Below are 16848 nucleotides of genomic sequence, written 5' to 3' on the forward strand. Positions count from 1 at the left end.
CATACGGCAACTGCTAACAGCTCTAAAAGAGGAAATTGACAGTAACACAATAATAGTGGGGGACTTTAACACCTCACTTACACCAATGGACAGATCATTCAAACAGAAAATAAGGAAACACAAGCTTTAAATGACACAATAGACCTTAGAGATTTAATTGATATTTATAGGACATTCCATCCAAAAACAGCAGATTACACTTTCTTCTAAAGTGCGCATGGAACATTCTCCAGGATATATCACATCCTGGGTAACAAATCAAGCCTCAGCAAATTTAAGAAAATTGAAATCATATCAAACATCTTTTCTGACCACAACACTATGAGATTAGAAATCAATTACAGGGAAAAAAACATAAAAACACAAACACATGGAGGCTAAACAATATGCTACTAAACAACCAAGATATCACTGAAGAAATCAAAGAGGAAATCAAACAATACCTACAGACAAATGACAATGAAAACAGGATGATCCAAAACCTATGGGATGCAGCAAAAGCAGTTCTAAGAGGGAAGCTTATAGCTATACAAGCCTACCTCAAGAAACAAGAAAAATCTCAAATAAACAATCTAACCTTATGCCTAAAGGAACTAGAGAAAGAAGAAAAAACAAAACCCAATGGTAGCAGAAGGAAAGAAATCATCAAGATCAGAGCAGAAACAAATGAAATAGAAACAAAGAAAACAATAGCAAAGATCAATAAAACTAAAAGCTGGTTCTTTGAGTAGATAAACAAAATTGATAAACTATTAGCCAGACTCATCAAGAAAAAGAGGGAGAGGACTCAAATCACTAAAATTAGAAATGAACAAGGAGAATTTACAACAGACACCGCAGAAATACAAAGCATCCTAAGAGACAACTACGAGCAACTCTATGCCAATAAAATGGACAACCTGAAAGAAATGGACAAATTCTTACAAAGGTATAACCTTCCAAGACTGAACCAGGAAGAAATAGAAAATACGAACAGACTAATCACAAGTAATGAAATTGAAACTGTGATTAAAAATCTTCCAACAAACAAAAGTCCAGGACCAGATGGCTTCACAGGTGAATTCCATCAAACATTTAGAGAAGAGCTAATACCCATCCTTCTCAAACTCTTCCAAAAACTTGCAGAGGAAGGAACACTCCCAAACTCATTCTATGAGGCCACCATCACCCTGATACCAAAACCAGACAAAGATACTACAAAAGAAGAAAATTACAGACCAATATCACTGATGAATATAGATGCAAAAATCCTCAACAAAATACTAGCCAACAGAATCCAACAACACATTAAAAGGATCATACACCATGATCAAGTGGGATTTATCCCAGGGATGCAAGGATTCTTCAATATATGCAAATCAATCAATGTGATACACCATACTAACAAACTGAAGAATAAAAACCATATGATCATCTCAATAGATACAGAAAAAGCTTTTCAAAGAATTCAACACCCATTTATGATAAAAACTCTCCAAAAAGTGGACATAATAAAGGCCATATACGACAAACCCACAGCAAATATCATTCTCAATGGTGAAAAACTGAAAGCATTTCCTCTAAGATCAGGAACAAGACAAGGATGTCCACTCTCACCACTATTATTCAACATAGTTTTGGAAGTCCTAGCCATGGCATTCAGAGAAGAAAAAGAAATAAAAGGAATACAAATTGGAAAAGAAGAAGTAAAACTGTCACTGTTTGCAGATGACATGATACTATACATAGAGAATCCTAAAAATGCCACCAGGAAACAACTAGAGCTAATCAATGAATTTGGTAAAGTAGCAGGATACAAAATTAATGCACAGAAATCTCTTGCATTCCTAAACACTAAAGATGAAAAATCTGAAAGAGAAATTAAGGAAACACTCCCATTTACCATTGCAACAAAAAGAATAAAATACCTAGGAATAAACCTACCTAGGGAGACAAAAGACCTCTATGCAGAAAACTATAAGACACTAATGAAAGAAAGTAAAGATGATACCAACAGATGGAGAGATATACCATGTTCTTGGATTGGAAGAGTCAATATTGTGAAAATGACGATACTACCCAAAGCAATCTACAGATTCAATGCAATCCCTATCAAATTACCAATGGCATTTTTTACAGAATTAGAACAAATAATCTTAAAATTTGTATGAAGACACAAAAGCCCCCAAATAGCAAAAGCAGTCTTGAGGGAAAAAAACAGAGCTGGAGGAATCAGACTCCCTGACTTCAGACTATACTGCAAAGCTACAGTAATGAAGACAATATGGTACTGGCACAAAAACAGAAATATAGACCAACGGAACAGGATAGAAAGCTCAGAGATAAACCCACGCACCTATGGTCAACTAATCTATGACAAAGGAGGCAAAGATATACAATGGAGAAAAGACAGTCTCCTTCAAAAAGTGGTGCTGGGAAAACTGGACAGCTACATGTAAAAGAATGAAATTAGAACACTCCCTAACACCATACACAAAAATAAACTCAAAATGGATTCGAGACCTAAATGTAAGACCAGACACTATAAAACTCTTAGAGGAAAACATAGGAAGAACACTCTTTGATATAAATCACAGCAAGATCTTTTTTGATTCACCTCCTAGAGTAATGGAAATAAAAACAAAAATAAACAAATGGGACCTAATGAAACTTCAAAGCTTTTGCACAGCAAAGGAAACCATAAACAAGACGAAAAGACAACCCTCAGAATGAGAGAAAATATTTGCAAACGAATCAATGGACAAAGGATTAATCTCCAAAATATATAAACAGCTTATGCAGCTCAATATTAAAGAAACAAACAACCCAATCCAAAAATGGGCAGAAGACCTAAATAGACATTTCTCCAAAGAAGACATACAGATGGCCAAAAAGCACATGAAAAGCTGCTTAACATCACTAATTATTAGAGAAATGCAAATCAAAACTACAATGAGGTATCTTCTCACACTAGTTAGAATGGGCATCATCAGAAAACCTACAAACAACAAATGCTGGAGAGGGTGTAGAGAAAAGGGAACCCTCTTGCACTGTTGGTGGGAATGTAAAGTGATACAGCCACTATGGAGAACAGTATGGAGGTTTCTTAAAAAACTAAAAATAGAATCACCATATGACCCAGCAATCCCACTACTGGGCATATACCCAGAGAAAACCATAATTCAAAAAGACACATGCACCTCAATGTTCATTGCAGCACTATTTACAATAGCCAGGTCATGGAAGCAACCTAAAGGCCCATCGACAGACAAATGGATGAAGAAGTTGTGGTACATATATACAATGGAATATTACTCAGCCATAAAAAGGAACGAAATTTGGTCATTTGTTGAGACGTGGATGGACCTAGAGACTGTCGTACAGAGTGAAGTACATCAGAAAGAGAAAAACAAATATCGTATATTAATGCATGTATGTGCAACCTAGAAAAATGGTACAGATGAACCAGTTTGCAGGGCAGAAGTGGAGACACAGATGTAGAGAACAAACGTATGGACACCAAGGGGGGAAAGCCGCAGGGGTGTGCTGATCGTGGTGTGCTGAACTGGGTGATTGGGATTGACATGTATACACTGATGTGTATAAAATTGATGACTAATAAGAACCTGCTGTATAAAAAAATAAAATAAAATTCAAAAATAAAAAAAAATATAAGGTTGGCCAAATGGTTGTAAATGTAATCATTTAAAAATAAGTCTTAATACTACTCAGCCATAAAAAGAACAAATGTCATTTGCAGCAACATGGATGAACCTAGAGATTGTCATACCGAGTGAAGTAAGTCAGACAGAGAAAGACAAACATCATATGATATCACTTATTTGTGGAATCCAAAAAAAATGGTACAAATGAACTTATTTAGAAAACAGAAACAGAGTCACAGATGTACAAAACAAACTTATGGTTACCAGGTGGGGAAAGGGGGAGGGATAAATTGGGAGACTGGGATTGATATATACACACTACTATACATAAAATAGGTAACTAATAGGGACCTACTGTATAGCACAGGGAACTCTTCTCAATACTCTGTAATGACCTATATGGGAAAAGAATCTAAAAAAAGAGTGGATAGATGTATATGTATAACTGATTCACTTTGCTGTACAGCTAAAACTAACACAATATTTTAAATCAACTATACGCCAATAAAATTTTTTTTAAAAAATAAGTCTAAAGAACAAATAGTTACTAAAGGATCTCAGTTGACCAATGTAACCTTAAACCTTACCTCAAGGTTCATTTTACCTACTTGAACCTGACTGTTAGATGACCATTTTGCCTTTTCTTTAATAAAAACAAAAACATTTCAGCATGTTTATGCAGCACGTATATACTGAATGTCATGTTTTTTATGGTATTTTTTCACATACTGTATTAAGGAAAACTGTCCTGCAGATCCATTTCTGACACTAGAATGGCTCCATCATATACAACGAACAGCTCAGGAGAGCAAATTTTTTTTAACTAACCATTCTTCTCACATTAAGACAAAGAAGTGAAGCTACAAAGATTGATGGTTAATGAAGTACAAAAATTATTTTTATCCTCTGTCATCTATAGCTTTGCTTCTTAACAGGCATTCTTTTTGGAAAGGCTAAATTAGAACTGGAGTGGCAGGAACACAATGGTATTAGTCTTAATTAGCTGAAGTGAGAAAAGCTTAGGCTGGTACAGCATAAGCCATAGCCTGAGAGGAAACAAAAATCTGTTAACATACTGTCTGAAGCAATTAAATGAATTTCTTGAGGAAAAATAGCAACAATTCTCCCCTTTTAAATACTCTGCAATAAATCCCAAAGGATAATTCTCTCTACTCATATCAATCAAACAGAGCTAACAGAGTTTTAAGAGTTTCTTTAGAGCCATCAAAAAATTGAACTAACAAAATTTTAGAGTAAAGTTTCACGTAGCTTCTACTTAATTTTGATACTAAATTCACAAGTTATATTCATCATTCATATACATTCACAAATTATGTACACCATTATATGTGCCTGAAACATACTTTTTACAATACTCAAGATAGTGTCAATAAGCAATTAAGTTTTAACTGAATACATGTTTTTACTTAAAGTGTCAGAATTTTGGTCTTCATGTATATATTCTAGAAACAGTAAATTTCACAAACGATAAGCTTTAGAATAAAGGAAGAATTTAATCCAACAAATATAATTTAAGGAGTTTTGCAAAAAGATAATATAGCACAACATTCACAAGTGTATTTTTCCCTACACACGAAAAAGTCTTTGATACATTAAGGCAGTTAATCATTTAACAATTTTTGGTCCCACTTTGAACCATACCAAATTTTAATATCCAAGTCACATTATTCAAGAGGTGCAAAAACTGTTAAATTTCTTTTCTGTGACTACTCTTTAGTATATGGCTGTCTCCTGATGACCAAACTGAATATTCTAACTCAAATCACCCCAAGAAACAACAACATTGCTGAAATTTTTAACAGATCCAAGTTCAAGAACAGGACATACAGTTTGTACCTGAAGTTTAGGAGTTTTAATACTCAAAGATGAAAGCTAACAAACCTCTCAATGTTCCTGGTTCTTCCCTGTCTTCCTCCCACAATGACTGATGGTTTCATCAAAAAGACTACGTGACATGAAGACCAAATAACAGATGATTTGAATTGCCCTAGAAATAAGGCAATTATAGACAAAGTGACTACATGTCCCAGTGCGCTCACGACAGTCCTAGTTTACACCTGTTATTCTGAGGTTATTATTATTATTATTATTATTATTATTTTTAATGACTGCATTGGGTCTTCATTGTTGCGTGTGGGCTTCCTCTAGTTGCGGCAAGCAGGGGCTACTCTTCGTTGCAGTGTGCGGGCTAATCACTGCGGTGGCTTCTCTTGTTGTGGAGCTTGGGCTCTAGGCCCATGGGCTTTGGTAGTTGTGGCATGTGGGCTCTAGAGTGCAGGCTCAGTAGTTGTGGCGCACGGGCTTAGTTGCTGCACGGCACGTGGGATCTTCCCAGACCAGGGATCGAACCCGTGTCCCATGCATTGGCAGAAGGATTCTTAACCACTGCACCATCAGGGAAATCCTGAAGTTATTATTAACAGAATCCCATTTCTCTCTCAAAAGTGGATTATAAGCAAAAGAGCCAGAATAGCCAATATGATATTCAAGGAGAAAATGCTGAACTACTAACACTACCTAACTTCAAGACTTACTGTAAAGCTACAGTAATCAAGACAGTGTAGACAAATACATGGCAAAAAAATAGACACAAAAATCAGTGGAACAGAATAGACAGCCCAGAAATAGACCCCCATAAATATAATCAACTCATCTTTGACAAAGGAGCATAAGCAATACAATGGAGCAAAGACAGTCTCTTCAACAAATAGTGCTGGAACAACTGAACATCCAATGCAAAAAAAAAAAAAAAAAAATGAACCTAGATACAGACATACAGACCTTACATGCTTCACATAAGTTAACTCAAAATGGATCACAGACCTAAATGTAAAATGCAAAACTATAAAACTCCTGGAAAATAACATGAGAAAATCTAGATGACTTGAGTATAGCAAAGACTTTTTTGATACAACACTGAAGGAACAATCCATGAAAGAAATAACTGATAAGCTGGAGTTCATTAAAATTAAAAACTGCTTTGAAAATGACAATGTCAGGAGAATGAGAAGACAAGCCACAGTTTGGGAGAAAATATTTGCAAAAGACATATCTGACAAGGGACTATTATCCAAAATAAACAAAGAGACAGAGGACCTTCAAGGTGGTGGAGGAGTAAGACATGGAGATCACTTTCCTCCCCACAAATACATCAAAAATACATCTACATGTGGAACAACTCCTACAGAACACCTACTGAAAGCTGGAAGAAGACCTCAGACTTCCCAAAAGAGCCATGTGTCTCACAGGGTCTTGGTGCTCTGGCCAGGTGTCAGGCCTGAGTCTCTGACGTGAGAGAGCCGAGTTCAGGACATTGGACCATCAGAGACATCCCAGCCCCACATAATATCAGTCAGTGAGAGCTCTCCCACAGACCTCTGTCTCAATGCTTACACCCAGCTCCACTTAACGACCAGCAAGCTCCAGTACTAGACATCCCATGCCAAACAACTAGCAAGACAGGAACACAACCCCACCCATTAGCACAGAGGCTGCCTAAAATCATACTGAGCTCACAGACATCCCGAAAACACAAACCAGACATGGTCCTGCCCACCAGAAAGGCAAGATCCAACCTCATCCACCAGAACACAGGCACCAGTCCCCTCCACCAGGAAGCCAATACAACCCACTAAACCAACCTTACCCACTGAGGGCAGACACCAAAAGCAATGGGAATTACAAACCTGCAGCCTGCGAAAAGGAGACCCCGAACACAGTAAGCAAAATGGGAAGACAGAGAAATATACAGCAGATGAAGGAGCAAGGTAAAAACCTACCAGACCAAACAAATGAAGAGGAAACAGGCAGCCTACCTGAAAAAGAATTCAGAGTAATGATAGTAAAGATGATCCAAAATCTTGGAAATAGAATGGAGAAAATATAAGAAACGTTTAACAAGGACCTACAAGAACTAAAGAGCAAACAAACAAAGAATGAACAACACAATAAATGCAATTAAAAATTCTCTAGAAGGAATCAATAGCAGAATAACTGAGGCAGAAGAATGGATAAGTGACCTGGAAGATAAAATAGTGGAAATAACTACCACAGAGGAGAATAAAGAAAAAAGAATGAAAAGAATTGAGGACAGTCTCAGAGACCTCTAGGACAACATTAAACACACCAACATTTAAATTATAGGGGTCCCAGAGGAAGAAGAGAAAAAGAAAGAGACTGAGAAAATATCTGAAGAGAATATAGTTGAAAACTTCCCTAATATGGGAAAGGAAATAGTTAGTCAAGTCCAGGAAGCACAGAGTCCCAAGAAGGATAAATCCAAGGAGAAACATGCCAAGACACATATTAATCAAACTATCAAAAGTTAAATACAAAGAAAAAATATTAAAAGCAGCAAGGGAAAAGCAACAAATAACATACAAGGGAATCCCCATAAGGTTAACAGCTGATCTTTCAGCAGAAACACTGCAAGCCAGAAGGGAGTGGCAGGACATATTTAAAGTGATGAAAGGGAAAAAACCTACAACGAAGATTACTCCACCCAGCAAGGATCGCATTCAGATTCGACAGAGAAATTAAAACCTTTAGAGAAAAGCAAAAGTTAAGAGAATTCAGCACCACCAAGCCAGCTTTACAGCAAATGCTAAAGGAACTTCTCTAGGCAGGAAACACAAGAGAAGGAAAAGACCTACAATAACAAACCCAAAACAATTAAGAAAATGGTCATAGGAACATACATATTGATAACTACCTTAAATGTAAATGGATTAAATGTTCCAACCAAACGACATAGACTGGCTGAATGGATACAAAAACAAGACCCGTATTTATGCTGTCTACAAGATACCCACTTCAGACCTAGGGACACATACAGACTGAAAGTGAGGGGATGGAAAAAGATAGTCCAGGCTAATGGAAATCAAAAGAAAGCTGGAGTAGCAATTCTCATATCAGACAAAGTAGACTTTAAAATAAAGAATATTACAAGAGACAAAGAAGGACACTACATCATGATCAAGGGATCAATCCAAGAAGAAGATATAACAATTGTAAATATTTATGCACCCAACATAGGAGCACCTCAATACATAAGACAAATGCTAACAGCCATAAAACGGGAAGTCAACAGTAACACAACTCATAGTAGGGGACTTTAACACCCCACTTTCACCAATGGACAGATCATCCAAAATGAAAATAAATAAGGAAACACAAGCTTTAAATGATACATTATACAAGATGGACTTAATTGATATTAATAGGACATTCCATCCAAAAACAACAGAATACACTTTCTTCTCAAGTGCTCATGGAACATTCTCCAGGATAGATCATATCCTGGGTCATAAATCAAGCCTTGGTAAATTTAAGAAAATTGAAATCATATCAAGTATCCTTTCCGACCACAACACTATGAGACTAGATATCAATTACAGGAAAAATCTGTTAAAAATACAAACACATGGAGGCTAAACAATACACTACTAAATAACCAAGAGATCACTGAAGAAATCAAAGAGGAAATCAAAAAATACCTAGAAACAAATGGCAATGAAAACACGACAGCCCAAAACCTATGGGATGAGGAAAAAGCAGTTCTAAGAGGGCAGTTTAGAGCAATACAATCCTACCTGAAGAAACAAGAAACATCTCAAATAAACAACCTAACATTACACCTAAAGCAATTAGAGAAAGAAGAACAAAACAACCCCAAAGTTAGCAGAAGGAAAGAAATCATAAAGATAAGATCAGAAATAAAGGGAAAAAACTGAAGGAAAGAATAGCAAAGATCAATAAAACTAAAAGCTGGTTCTTTGAGAAGATAAACAAAATTGATAAACCATTAGCCAGACTCATCAAGAAAAAAAGGGAGAAGACTCAAATCAATAGAATTAGAAATGAAAAAGGAGAAGTAACAACTGACACTGCAGAAACAAAGGATCTGAGAGATTACTACAAGCAACTATATGTCAATAAAATCGACAACCTGGAAGAAATGGACAAATTCTTAGAAAAGCACAACCTTCCGAGACTGAACCAGAAAGAAATAGAAAGTGTAAACAGACCAATCACAAGAACTGCAATTGAGACTGTGATTAAAAATCTTCCAACAAACAAAAGCCCAGAACCAAATGGCTTCACAGGCGAATTCCATCAAACATTTAGAGAAGAGCTAACACCTATCCTTCTCAAACTCTTCCAAAATATAGCAGAGGGAGGAACACTCCCAAACTCATTCTACAAGGCCACCATCACCCTGATATCAAAACCAGATAAAGATGTCACAAACAAAGAAAACAACAGGCCAATATCACTGATGAACATAGATGCAAAAATCCTCAACAAAATACTAGCAAACAGAATCCAACAGCATATTAAAAGGATCATACACCATGATCAAGTGGGGTTTATCCCAGGAATGCAAGGATTCTTCAATATACGCAAATCAATCAATGTGATACACCATATTAACAAACTGAAGGAGAAAAACCATATGATCATATCAATAGATGCAGAAAAAGCTTTCGACGAAGTTCAACACCTATTTATGATAAAAACCCTCCAGAAAGTAGGCGTAGAGGGAACTTACCTCAACATAATAAAGGCCATGTATGACAAACCCACAACCAACATCGTTCTCAATGGTGAAAAACTGAAACCATTTCCAATAAGATCAAGAACATGACAAGATTGCCCACTCTCACCACTATTATTCAACATAGTTTTGGAAGTTTTAGCCACAGCAATCAAAGAAGAAAAAGAAATAAAAAGAATCCAAATCAGAAAAGAAGAAGTAAAGCTGTCACTGTTTGCAGATGATATGATACTATACATCGAGAATCCTAAAGATGCAACCAGAAAACTACTAGTGCTAATCAATGAATTTGGTAAAGTTGCAGGATACAAAATTAATGCACAGAAATCTCTTGCATTCCTATATACTAATGATGAAAAATCTGAAAGAGAAATTAAGGAAACACTCCCATTTACCATTGCAACAAAAAGAATAAAATACCTAGGAATAAACCTACCTAGGGAGACAAAAGACCTCTATGCAGAAAACTATAAAACACTGTTGGAAGGAATTAAAGATGATACCAACAGATGGAGAGATATACCATGTTCTTGGATTGGAAGACTCAATATTGTGAAAATGACTATACTACCCCAAAGCAATCTACAAATGCAATGCAATCCGTATCAAACTACCAATGGCATTTTTTACAGAACTAGAAGAAAAAATCTTAAAATTTGTATGGAGACACGAAAGACCCCAAATAGCCAAAGCAGTCTTGTGGGAAAAAAACAGAGCTGGAGGAATCAGACTCCCTGACTTCAGACCATACTACAAAGCTACAGTAATCAAGACAATATGGTACTGGCACAAAAACAGAAATATAGATCAATGGAACAGGATAGAAAACCCAGAGACCAATCCACACACCTATGGTCAACTAATCTATGACAAAGGAGGCAAGGATATACAATGAAGAAAAGACAGTCTCTTCAATAAGTGGTGCTGGGAAAACTGGACAGCTACATGAGAAAAAATGAAATTAGAACACTCCTGAACACCATAAACAAATATAAACTCAAAATGGATTAGAGACCTAAATGTAAGACCAGACACTATAAAACTCTTAGAGGAAAACATAGGAAGAACACTCTTTGACATAAATCACAGCAAGATCTTTTTTGATTCACCTCCTAGAGTAATGGAAATAAAAACAAAAATAAACAAATGGGACCTAATGAAACTTCAAAGCTTTTGCACAGCAAAGGAAACTATAAACAAGACGAAAAGACAACCCTCAGAATGGGAGAAAATATTTGCAAACGAATCAATGGACAAAGGATTACTCTACAAAATATATAAACAGCTCATGCAACTCAATATTACAGAAACAACGCAATCAAAAATGGGCAGAAGACCTAAATAGACATTTCTCCAATGAAGACATACAGACAGCCAAGAAGCACATGAAAAGCTGCTCAACATAACTAATTATTAGAGAAATGCAAATCAAAACTACAATGAGGTATCACCTCACACCGGTTAGAATGGGCATCATCAGAAAATCTACAAAAAACAAATGCTGGAGAGGGTGTGGAGAAAAGGGAACCCTCTTGCACTGTTGGTGGTTATGTAAATTGATAATATTGTTCTCACTATGGAGAACAATATGGAGGTTCCTTAGAAAACTAAAAATAGAATTACCATATGACACATCAATCCCACTACTGGGCATATACCCAGAGAAAACCATAATTCAAAAAAGACACATGCACCCCAATGTTCATTGCAACACTACTTACAATAGCCAGGTCATGGAAGCAACCTAAATGCCCATCGACAGACGAATGGATAAAGAAGATGTGGTACATATATACAATGGAATATTACTCAGCCATAAAAAGGAACGAAACTGGGTCATTTGTAGAGACGTGGATGGACCTAGAGACTGTCATACAGAGTGAAATAAGTCAGAAAGAGAAAAACAAATATCGTATATTAACACATATATGTGGAATCTAGAAAAATGGTACAGATGAACCGGTTTGCAAGGCAGAAATAGACAGACAGATGTAGAGAACAAATGTAGGGACACCAAGGAGGGAAGGAAGAGTGGGATGAATTGGGAGATTGGGATTGATATATATACACTAATATGTATAAAATAGATAACTAATGAGAGCCTGCTGTATAGCACAGGGAACTCCACTTCTCTGTACAGTAGAAACTAACACAACATTATAAAACAACTATGTCCCAATTTATAAAATTTTTTTTTAAATTGCAGTGTTTTTGAATCAATTCAAAAAGTCTTTATTTGAATGACTATTATGTAGTTAGACCTTGTTAGTGCTATAGAAAAATACAGGAGGAGAAGATAAAAACCCAATTTATAATGAACTTATAACCCATTGACAGCCCCAAAGGTTTACAGTTTAGAAGCATTTTCAAATTCATGATCTCACTTATCAAAACAACCCTGGGACGTATATATCATTATTCCCATTTCATAGCTGAGATTACTTGGATTTAGAGTCATTACCTAAAGTCACCCAACTGGTAAGAGGCAGAACTAGGATTTTTTTTTTATAATAGGTTTATTGATATATAATTCACATATATAGGGACTTCCCTGGTGGTCCAGTGTGTAAGACTCCACGCTCCCAATGCAGCGGGCTCGGGTTCAATTCCTGGTCGGGGAACTAGATCCTGCATGCATGCCGCAACTAAGAGTTCGCATGCCACAACTAAAGATCCTGCATGCCACAATGAAGATCCTGAGTGCTGCAACTAAGACCCAGTGCAGCCAAAATAAATAAATAAATAAATAATTTGAAAAATTCACATACATAAAATGACAATTCACTGATGTTTCATTCAGTGATATTCAGAGTTGTGCAACCATCACTACTATCTAATTCCAGAACATTCTTATCAATTTAAAAATAAACTTTGTACCTATTAGCAGTCACTTCCCATTTTCCTCCTCCCCCAGGCCCTGACAATCTCCTTTCTTTTCGTATGAATTTGCCTAGTCTGGACATTTCATTTAAATAGAATCTACAACATATGGCCTTTTGTGCCTGGCTTCTTTCACTTAGCATAATGTTTTCAAAGTTCATCCATGTTGTGGCATGTATCAGAACTTCATTCCTCTTTGTGGCTGAGTAATATTTCATCATGAGAGTATCTCACGTTTTGCTTACCCACTCATCGGTTGAGGGACATTTGGTTTGCTTCTGTTTTTTGGCCATTATGAATATTCCTGCTATGAGCATTTGTGTAGAAGTCTCAGTGTGATCATTTCTCTTGGGTATATACCTAGGCTAGGAAAGAACCAGATTTTGAACACAGGTCACTTCATCCTGATCTAGTACAACATATATTATTGGAAGTATTCTAATGATATCAGAGGCAATGAGCTGTACAGGCCCCAGCACTGACCTAGGGGCTGGGTACCCGAATGCTGGTCACTGCTCTGCCACTTACAAGCTGCGTGCTAAGCCCCTCCGGACGTTCACTGATTAGAGTAGAATAATCTCTGAGGTCATTTCCAACTCTAAAATAATTCTATTGTGGTTGACATCCAACTGAATTTTTTTTCCAAAGCAGAAATTGTGTTACCACTGGGATTTTTAACCAAACTGACAGAAAGTAAAACTCCATGAGATCTACTGATGTGAAAATTCAAAATCTGTTGGAATAAAGCCCATGAGAAAGGCATATTTTTCTCCCTCTGACCCGCTTGCTCACCTCCCCTTGTGGATAATGAAGGCTCAACCAATGCAGTCATTCAAGCTTGGAAAAGAGCCAACACAAAGAGAGAGAGGGCCTGGGGCTCCACTGGGGACGGGCACGCTCAGTGCTGTCATTTGCTAAATCCACACATTCCTGAGGGCACAAAAGCACACAGCGGAGCAGTAGCCCAGGCCAGCTGGCTCTCTCTGGAGGGCATTTCACTGTCACTGCCTTTGGGCTAGAGTTGCCATAAAGCACTTTCCCTTCGAAGCAGGAAGGGCAGTGTTTCCATGGGACACAGCCAGGAGGTGCAGAGGCAGGAAATCAGGAACAATATTCTTGATCCATCCCATCCCACCATCTTCAGAAGGAATCCAGCCAAAATAATTCTTCGTATAGGGTGAGAGATTGTGTAAATATTTGCTTTAGTTGGGTTTATAAAAAAGAAAGAAAAAGAGAAGACCAAGAGAAGAAATAATTCAGCTTCAGACTGAATTCTATTCTGATCGACACCAAACATTTCACTTCATCCATTTTCCATTGGGAGCTTCAAAATTTGGAAGTGATACTGGTTTCTTCAGAGTTTTTGCTTATTATGAGAAAAAAAGTGACTTCCATAAGCCAAATAAAGAAATCAATCTCACTACTTTTTAAGTGACCTTTGAACTTTTTAAAAGCACACCTTGCAAAAAAATCTCCTACCTTGAAGGCAAAATCTATGCAAAGCGCACTCTTTGCCCTGTGTAAGACTCTTCCACAGGGAGGCACTCAGCAAATATAACGTAAGTTTAATTCAACCAAACAGAATTGTGCCCAATAGGAACCCAAACCTTTGTCCTTGTTGAAAAGGCAGCACTTAGATGTTGCTCTGAGGTGAGCGGCTAAGACTCCAGCTCTCTGTGGTCAGGGACAGGTTTGCTTCCCACTGTGCTCCTCTTTCTCCTCTTCTGTACCCCTCTTGTGCCCTTCCTTATCAATCTTTATACATGTATTTCCATTTCTCTGTTACCTCTTTTGCCCCTTCCCTCTCTATATGACCTCATCTTTCTCTTTTAGTCTCAAAGAACCCACAACCCCAAGCCGTTCTCCCAAAGTCAACAACTAGAATCAATTCCAACCAGCACTTTCCTTCCCTCCTGACCCATCCCCACCCCAAGCAGGGAAAGGGGGGGCCACATCCTGTCCAGAGCACTGGTCTGTCCAAGGCCCACTGGGTCTCAGGGAGGGATGAGAAAGCTCAGAGTCAAGGGATCTAGAATGTGTCTTCTTTTAATCATCTGCAACTTCACGCCATCTACTTCAGGACACTGGAATCCAAAAGTATTCAAGCAATAACACCTATTTAACCTCAGTATTTTTTTATTCTGCATTGCAAATGGAATAGGATTTAAATCTATGCCTCCCAGAGGGCCCTGAATTCTACCATTCCAGAGCCCTTTCAAGGCAACATCTCATTTAAACTTTACAACAATCCAGATGCGACGAGAGCCTTGGAATGCCATCTCCAAAGTCTGGATCCGGTTAGTGGAGAGCTGGGAACCCAGGACTCCTGGGACCAAGTCCCCAGCTGCCTTCCTCTGAAGCAAAGATTCCCCTGGTTCAACTCCCTGGCTTTCTCCTCAGCTGTGGATTCCATCCTACCTTACATACCCCAATCCTTTCAGAGGTCTGTTTTCAGTCAATCTGGATTATCCTGAAACTCCTAGAAGACAATTCCAGACAAACTTCACAGACAGGGCAAGACACCAAGACTCCAAATGAGGCACAGAGAGAAAAGTAAAATGTATTATGGTGGAAATTTCTAGAAGTCAATCTCTGAGGTTTGAAGGTTTCTAGGGGAGTGTGTTTGCTTCCCCTTAAGACTATCAGACATTCTTTTCAGCTGCCTATTTTCAAAGCAGCATCAGGGTCCAGTAAACTTAAGAACAAATTAAAAGTCAATGCACATGCTTACACTGGGAATAACAAGGTTGTAGGTAGACAGTGGTTTTTCAACCTTTCACCTCAACACCTGTGACAGTGGTATTCAGAAGCATTTAACAACCTCTCAAAATATTTAGGGAAGCCCTAAAATAATTAATTACCACCACCATTCTAGGTGTTGGGTCAGCAAAGGAGTGCCCCAGGTCACGACAAACGTGAGAAAGGCTGTACTTACACACAATTCCTGCACCTGACCCCCTTCTTCCACTGAAGAAATCACACCAGGAGAAAGACAAATATTATATGATACCACATATCTAAAAAAGTAGTACAAATGAACTTATTTGCAAAACAGAAACAGACTCACAGATATAGAAAACAAACTTATGGTTACCAAAGGGGAGGGGTGGGGGAAGGATACATTGGGAGTATGGGATTAACAGATGGACACTAACACATATAAAACAGATGAACAACAAGGATTTACTGTATAGCACAGGGAACTATATTCAATATTTTGTAATAAACCATAATGGAAAAGAATCGACAAAATATATATAGATATATACATACATATGTATAAATGAATTACTTTGCTATATACCTGAAACTACCACAATATTGTAAATCAACTACACTTCAATTAAAAAAATAAATCATACTGGAATTCTTATAAAAGTATTATGGAGATTGTCATAAATTTATTCAAATTATTTTAAAAAGTAAACCTTTCACCAATAGAAATACCTTAAATATTATTAATAATATTGCAAATTATTTACAATAAGCCTTATGAATAAGGAGCACTGGTATGGAAAAATGACCTCACCAAAAAGAATTTTGGGATACAAGTTTTCAAGTTATTGTAGGAAAAATTCATATATTCTTTGAGAGTCAGAAGGAGGGGTCATGTCTCATCCATTAGGGCATTTTCCACATTGCCTGCAAATGTCTGACATAAATATGCACCTCAATAAATTTTTGATTGAATAATTTTAAACGGTCTTTTCAGTTTTCCATAAAGTAAATCTCTGTACTGCCCTCCCC

Source organism: Balaenoptera ricei, chromosome 13 (assembly GCF_028023285.1).
Source record: "Balaenoptera ricei isolate mBalRic1 chromosome 13, mBalRic1.hap2, whole genome shotgun sequence".
Taxonomy (NCBI): domain Eukaryota; kingdom Metazoa; phylum Chordata; class Mammalia; order Artiodactyla; family Balaenopteridae; genus Balaenoptera; species Balaenoptera ricei.